This window comes from Triticum dicoccoides, chromosome 3B (genome assembly GCF_002162155.2).
Source record: "Triticum dicoccoides isolate Atlit2015 ecotype Zavitan chromosome 3B, WEW_v2.0, whole genome shotgun sequence".
NCBI classification, from domain to species: Eukaryota; Viridiplantae; Streptophyta; class Magnoliopsida; order Poales; family Poaceae; genus Triticum; species Triticum dicoccoides.
The window spans coordinates 38,836,717-38,845,157 of NC_041385.1; the positions used below are offsets into that span (position 1 = coordinate 38,836,717).

General features: G+C 38.4%; 1 long non-coding RNA gene across 1 annotated transcript; it reads right to left on the minus strand.

Annotated features, from left to right (window-relative positions):
* Window positions 1-4,526: 4,526 nt before the first annotated feature.
* Window positions 4,527-5,031, minus strand: LOC119280680. Its single transcript, XR_005138138.1, has 2 exons — window positions 4,934-5,031; window positions 4,527-4,834 (listed from the first exon to the last, which is right to left on the minus strand). It is a non-coding gene; the product is annotated as an uncharacterized LOC119280680 (long non-coding RNA).
* Window positions 5,032-8,441: the final 3,410 nt, after the last annotated feature.

Consider the following 8,441-nt stretch of genomic DNA (forward strand, 5'->3'; position numbering starts at 1 on the left):
GGAACCAGCACCTTAGGTCATTTGTCGTGCCAGACTTAGACTAGCCACAGTGGAAAGTGACATACACTAGCAACATACGCATATCCCTAGACTATGTTACTACCTTCATAGTGCATAGTAACATAAGTGTGGTCATGCAAAGCTTCATTTATTAGGTATAGACTCATATTGTATTGGGACATGTGATGTTACAGTAACTAGCTAAGTTACTGAAACTACCTCTTTCCTGATTAACTCATTACCACATAAGCAATTTTACTGAGTTGGACTCGATGTTACTGCTGAAATTTCTCCCACCGTAGCTAGTCTTAGTGGTTGCCCCGTCCCCAAGCGTGATATCCGTCGCTGCGTTGAAGAGTTCGCAGTCCATATCATCACAGGGGAGATTAGAGCCTACCCATGGCCTATCGAGCTCTCTCCATGCGAGCCAGATCCAGCGCAACCGCAAAGCAGGCCCAAATTTGAGGAGGTCTAGGACACCTAGACCACACAGCAGACATCTCGAGCGATTCCTATTTGACGCTTCAACGCGCATTTTGTAAATGGGCACCTCAAGCACCCCCGCGCTCGGCCGGCCCATCAATAGTTTTCTTTTCAATGTTTAAATCCGCAAAACAAGTGGTCTCAATGTGATTCAAACCAGCGACCTCACTCATTAAGACACGTTGGTCTAAACACCCCACCACACAGTTGGACCTGGTAAACATTCAATTTTTCCCTTCTTTTCTTTTTCATTTTTCTTTTTTCTTTTTTCTTCTTCCTGGTTCGATGAATTTTTTGCATATATAGGTGAACTTTTTCTTCAAATCATTTTTTTGAAATTCCATGTTTTTTTTGGAAAATCAATAAACTTTTTCGAAATTTATGCACTTTTTTGAAAATACATTTTTTTTATATTTTGGTGAACATTTTTTAAAATTGATGAACGTTTCTCAAATTTGTAAAATAAATCAAAATTTGCAAACTTTTTACAATTATGATGAACAATTTTCAATTTTCGATGAACTTCTTTCAAAATTGATGATATCTTTTTGAAAATCGAACTAACTTTTTTTCAAATTCGGTGAACTTTTTTCCAAATTGATGAACTTTATTTCAAATTATGTGAACATTTTTAAAAATCGATGAATTTTGTTCCAATTGAGTGAACTTTTATTGAGAACCAATGAACTTATTTCAAATTCTAAGAACTGTGATCAAAATCCATGAACTTGTTTCTAAATTTGTGAACTTTTCTACGAAATCGATGAACTTTTTTGAATCCCATGAAGTTTTTCAAAATTTTGAACAGTTTTTCTATATTGATGAACTTTTTTTATAGCAACTGTATGCATTTTTTCAATTTTATGTTTTCTTTTTTCAAATGATTTATATGGGTCCAAAATGTATGTTAATGTTGTACTAAACAAATGGTTAAATAGCACTATTTTTAGTTTGTAGACAACTACGTCATGTTGGTCCAGTGGTTGTCGCGTCCAAGTCCTCAGTCGACCCATGATGGTTTGAATCCTAGCTTGCCCATTTATTAGTTTACTTTTTACGCTTCACGTCTATTTTTTTGCAGGTTGCTAGGTCGGCCCATTAGGTGTCATGAAAGGGAGCCAATTGCGCTTAGCGGCGCTGAAAATGCCGAATAGGAGCTCCCGACATCTCGGCCCGCACACGATGGCCCATTAACTGTACCCTACAGTGGCCGCACACGATGGCATATAGGTACAAAGAGCGGGCATGACTATTTTAACCAGAGTTAGCCTTCCTCCTTTAGGGTAGAGTGTCCAGCAGACCACCATGTGGAGGACTAGTTGAAGGGCTCACTACTAGGAAAAGGCCTACTAGTGGCGTACCAGTTTTGCCTACTAATAGCGCACTACTGGTGCGCCACTAGTACCATGCCACCAGTATTTTTTACTAATGGCGCACCACTGATGCGCTATTAGTATACCAGATACTAATGGCGCACCTATAGTGCGTCATTAATATGCCTAGAGGTGCGCCATTACTATCTCACTTAGTAATGGCGCACCACACATGAGTGCGTCATTAGTAACAATTTTTTTCAATTTTTTTTCAATTTTTTTATTTTTTTTAATTTTTTTCTTAATCTCGGGTCACTATGGCTTAATCCCAGGTCAATATGCTTAACCTCAGGTCAAATCACACTTTGTGGTCAAACTTCCCGAAATGTCACCCATCCTCACACTACTCCAGCCCAAGCACGCTTAACTTCAGAGTTCTATCTAACCCCAGCACCAGCTCACTTCACAGGCACTTGTTGATATATCTAGCATATCAATACTATTAAACCTTGTTGATGTTTAGGACTTTGTTCATGTTCATGAGTGTGACGAAATTTTGAAATATTATTTAAAACTTCCGTTCATATTACGTATCATATTTTGAAAAAAAAAATCCTCAAAAAAATTCAAAACTAATTTTTTTCTGTTACTAGTGGCGCACCTAGCAAATGGTGCGCCACTAGTAAGTTTGATATTTTTTTGAATTTTTTTGCCTCTAGATCTTGAAAGCCCTATAACTTTTTTTCTGTTAGGTTTTTGAGGATTTTGAAAATGTTTAACGGGGTTCCCCCCGTTAAGATCGGATGTATTTTTAATGGGGTTCCCCCCGTTAAGATCAGATGTATTTTTAATGGGGTTCCCCCCGTTAAGATCGGATTGGTAATATATTCAAAAAAGAAGGTGGTATTTTTAACACCTCATATATAGATCACTTAATAACACCATGTACAAAACTCAAGGTGTAACGTTGAATTATGTTCTATAAAGATTTATTGCGAATAGTCATTCTAATACACCCCATGATATGGCATTGTTATTATTTTTAGCAAACCTACACTGATATTTGCTTAGCTAGTTAACATCACAGTTTCCTTTATTGGAGCCTTGGAGTAGTCTATGCACATTGTACACCTGCACAATTTGCCAACAATATGAGCCTCCAAATTGCATTCCTTGTTCTTAGGGCACGTAAGGATTCGGTGGCAATCTTCCTGACAACCACCAAACTTCTTGAGGTATTTAAACGTACACCTTCGGTTTGTATCCGCATGTGCAAAATATTACCAACAAGAAGAAATCCAAATCATGAAAAGAACAATTTTGTTAATTGGGTTGATGCAACACTCTTGGAGGAACCGATTAAACGTACTTGATGCTAGCATGAGAAAGGCGAGTGTCAGGAGTAGCGTCAAAGCTGTAATCTTCATCCTAACTTGTATGTGGCGTTGGTTGGAAAGTGACTGCTTGTGAGCCTTGAGGAAGATAAAATGATATGGCAACCATTTTTATAGTAGGTTTGATATTAATGCTCATTATTGTAATACAAAAATAGCATGAAAAGAAAGATTGGACAAGTTATGTCGTATTAAAAGCAATTAAGTGGACTTTAGGATAAGATATGTACAGACGCTTTGTAGTAGAGCAAGGAAACAAAATTAAGAGATTGCACATTTGAGCAGAGGTTTTCACATGAAAAAGATAGATAAAAGAAAAACATCTATCTGTACAGTTACTGAGCTCCCTTGAAATAAGGTCTCCTAGTGAATCCAGGGTGTGAAAAGTGCATGGGCCCTGGGTGACAGTGGGTGAGGCGTGTTGGTGGACAGCTTGGTCCCTTGCATGTCCAGTTTTCTTGTGTACATGCGCAGTTCGCTTGCTGGTCCCTTGCATGTTGGTTCATCTAGCAAAGAAAGAAAAAGGCCGTTACACACCCAGCTAATAAAAGAATCTCAATGAGCAAAACTGATTGAACAAAGAAAATGTTAGGAATAAATTAGGATGTGTCTATTATATTAATAACTAAAATGTATTAATTAACGAATCATCATTCTTGTGACCAATCCAAAGTAGTGATGTCCCTTTTTCTTTTAACATTTATAACTGCCATCTCTTGGAGGCAGCTTCTCCCTATGTATAGATACCTTTTCTATCAATGGAATTAGAGAGGGTAGCTCTCTCTCTCCCTCCCCTCACTATCTTACTTGCAATTTTCAGATATATGATCTTTTACTTTTATTCAAATTTACCTCCATGCTCAAACTTCCCGAAATGTCACCCATCCTCACACTACTCCAGCCCAAGCACGCTTAAATTCAGAGTTCTATCCAACCCCAGCACCAGCTCACTTCACAGGCACTTGTTGATATATCTAGCATATCAATCCTATTAAACCTTGTTGATGTTTAGGACTTTGTTCATGTTCATGAGTGTGATGAAATTTTGAAATATTATTGAAAACTTCCGTTCATATTACGTATCATATTTTGAAAAAAAAATCCCGAAAAAAATTCGAAACTAATTTTTTTCTGTTACTAGTGGCGCACCTAGCAAACGGTGCGCCACTAGTAAGTTTGATATTTTTTGAAATTTTTTGCCTCTAGATTTTGAAAGCCCTATAACTTTTTTTCTGTTAGGTTTTTGAGGAATGCTAATATATTCAAAAAGGAAGGTGGTATTTTTAACACCTCATATATAGATCACTTAATAACACCATGTACAAAACTCAAGGTGTAACGTTGAATTATGTTCTATAAAGATTTATTGCGAATAGTCATGCTAATACACCCCATGATATGGCATTGTTATTATTTTTAGCAAACCTACAGTGATATTTGCTTAGCTAGTTAACATCACAGTTTCCTTTATTGGAGCCTTGGAGTAGTCTATGCACATTGTACACCTGCACAATTTGCCAACAATATGAGCCTCCAAATTGCATTCCTTGTTCTCAGGGCACGTAAGGATTCGGTGGCAATCTTCCTGACAACCACCAAACTTCTTCAGGTATTTAAACGTACACCTTCGGTTTGTATCCGCATCTGCAAAATATTACCAACAAGAAGAAATCCAAATCATGAAAAGAACAATTTTGTTAATTGGGTTGATGCAACACTCTTGGAGGAACCGATTAAACGTACTTGATGCTAGCACGAGAAAGGCGAGTGTCAGGAGTAGCGTCAAAGCTGCAATCTTCATCCTAACTTGTATGTGGCGTTGGTAGGAAAGTGACTGCTTGTGAGCCTTGAGGAAGAGAAAATGATATGGCAACCATTTTTATAGTAGGTTTGATATTAATGCTCATTATTGTAATACAAAAATAGCATGAAAAGAAAGATTGGATAAGTTATGTCGTATTAAAAGCAATTAAGTGGACTTCAGGATAAGATATGTACAGACGCTTTGTAGTAGAGCAAGGAACGAAATTAAGAGATTGCACATTTGAGCAGACGTTTTCACATGAAAAAGATAGATAAAAGAAAAACATCTATCTATACAGTTACTGAGCTCCCTTGAAATAAGGTCTCCTAGTGAATCCAGGGTGTGAAAAGTGCATGGGCCCTGGGTGACAGTGGGTGAGGCGTGTTGGTGGGCAGCTCGGTCACTTGCATGTCCAGTTTTCTTGTGTACATGCGCAGTTCGCTTGCTGGTCCCTTGCATGTTGGTTCATCTAGCAAAGAAAGAAAAAGGTCGTCACACACCCAGCTAATAGAAGAATCTCAATGAGCAAAACTGACTGAACAAAGAAAATGTTAGGAATAAATTAGGATGTGTCTATTATATTAATAACTAAAATGTATTAATTAACGAATCATTATTCTTGTGACCACTCCAAAGTAGTGATGTCCCTTTTTCTTTTAACATTTATAACTGCCATCTCTTGGAGGCAGCTTCTCCCTATGTATAGATACCTTTTCTATCAATGGAATTAGAGAGGGTAGCTCTCTCTCTCTCCCTCCCCTCACTATCTTACTTGCATTTTTCAGATATATGATCTTTTACTTTTATTCAAATTTACCTCCATGCTCAAACTTCCCGAAATGTCACCCATCCTCACACTACTCCAGCCCAAGCATGCTTAACTTCAGAGTTCTATCCAACCCCAACACCAGCTCACTTCACAAGCACTTGTTGGTATATCTAGCATATCAATCCAATTAAACCTTGTTGATGTTTAGGACTTTGTTCATGTTCATGAGTATGATGAAATTTTGAAAAATTATTTAAAACTTCCGTTCATATTACGAAGCATATTTTGAAAACAAACTCCCGAAAAAATTCGAAACTAAATTTTTTTCTGTTACTAGTGGCGCACCTAGCAAACGGTGTGCCACTAGTAAGTTTGAAATTTTTTGAATTTTTTTGCCGCTAGATCTTGAAAGCCTCGTAACTTTTTTCCTGTTAGGTTTTTGAGGATTTTAAAAATGTTTAATGGGGTTCCCCCTGTTAAGATCGGATGTATTTTTAACGGGGTTCCCCCCGTTAAGATCGGAATGCTAATATATTCAAAAAGGAAGGTGGTATTCTTAATGCCTCATATATAGATCACTTAATAACACCATGTACAAAACTCAAGGTGCAACGTTGAATTATGTTCTATAAAGATTTATTGCGAATACTCATTCTAATAGACCGCATGATATGGCATTGTTATTATTTTTAGCAATCCTGCACTGATATTTGCTTAGCTAGTTAACATCACAGTTTCCTTTATTGGAGCCTTAGAGTAGTCTATGCACATTGTACACCTGCACAATTTGCCAACAATTGCATTCCTTGTTCTCAGGGCTCGTAAGGATTCGGTGGCAATCTTCCTGACAACCACCAAACTGCTTCAGGTATTTAAACATACACCTTCGGTTTGTATCCGCATCTGCAAAATATTACCAACATGAAGAAATCCAAATCATGAAAAGAACAGTTTTGTTGATTGGGTTGATGCAACACTCTTGGAGGAACCGATTAAACGTACTTGATGCTAGCACGAGAAAGGCGAGTGTCAGGAGTAGCGTCAAAGCTGCAATCTTCATCCTAACTTGTATGTGGCGTTGGTAGGAAAGTGACTGCTTGTGAGCCTTGAGGAAGAGAAAATCATATGGTAACCATTTTTATAGTAGGTTTGATATTAATGCTCATTATTGTAATACAAAAATAGCATGAAAAGAAAGATTGGATAAGTTATGTCGTATTAAAAGCAATTAAGTGGACTTCAGGATAAGATATGTACAGACGCTTTGTAGCAGAGCAAGGAAACGAAATTAAGAGATTGCACATTTGAGCAGACGTTTTCACATGAAAAAGATAGATAAAAGAAAAACATCTATCAATACAGTTACTAAGCTCCCTTGAAATAATGTCTCCTAGTGAATCCAGGGTGTGAAAAGTGCATGGGTCCTGGGTGATGATACGTCTCCAACGTATCTATAATTTTTGATTGCTCCATGCTACTTTATCTACTGTTTTGGACTATTTTGTGCTTTATTTTCCACTTTTATATTATTTTTGGGACTAACCTATTAACCGGAGGCCCAGCCCAGAATTGCTGTTTTTTGCCTATTTCAGTGTTTCAAAGAAACAGAATATCAAACGGAGTCCAAACGGAATGAAACCTTCGGGAACGTGATTTTCTCATCGAACGTGATCCAGGAGACTTGGATCCTGCTCCAAGGAACAAAAGAGGCGGTCATGAGGGTGGAGGGCGCCTCCCCCCTAGGCGCGCCCCCTGCATCTTGGGCCCCCTGTTTCTCCACCGACGTACTCCTTCCTCCTATATATACCTTCGTACCCCCGTCAGATCAAATACGGAGCCAAAAACCTAATTCCACCACCGCAACTTTCTGTATCGGCGAGATCCCATCTTGGGGCCTGTTCCGGAGCTCCGCCGGAGGGGGCATCTACCATGGAGGGCTTCTACATCAACACCATAGCCTCTCCGATGAAATGTGAGTTGTTTACCTCAGACCTTCGGGTCCATTGCTAGTAGCTAGATGGCTTCTTCTCTCTTTTTGGATCTCAATACAATGTTCTCCCCCTCTCTCATGGAGATCTATTCGATGCAATCTTCTTTTTTGCGGTGTGTTTGTTGAGACTGATGAATTGTGGGTTTATGGTCCAACTTATGTATGAATAATATTAGAATCTTCTCTAAATTCTTTTATGTATGATTGAGTTATCTTTGCAAGTCTCTTCGAATTATCCGTTTGGTTTGGCCAACTAGATTGGTAGTTCTTGCAATGGGAGAAGTGTTTTGCTTTGGGTTCAATCTTGCGGTGTCCTTACCCAGTGACAGAAAGGGTTGCAAGGCACGTATTGTATTGTTGCCATCGAGGATTACAATATGGTTTTTTTTATCATATTGCATGAATTTATCCCTCTACATCATGTCATCTTGCTTAAGGCGTTACTCTGTTTTTAACTTATTACTCTAGATGCATGCTGGATAGCGGTCGATGAGTGGAGTAATAGTAGTAGATGCAGAATCATTTCGATCTACTTGTCTCGGACGTGATGCCTATACACATGATCATACCTAGATATACTCATAATTATGCTCAATTCTGTCAATTGCTCAACAGTAATTTGTTCACCCGCCCTAGAATACTTATGCTCTTGAGAGAAGCCACTAGTGAAACCTATGGCCCCCGGGTC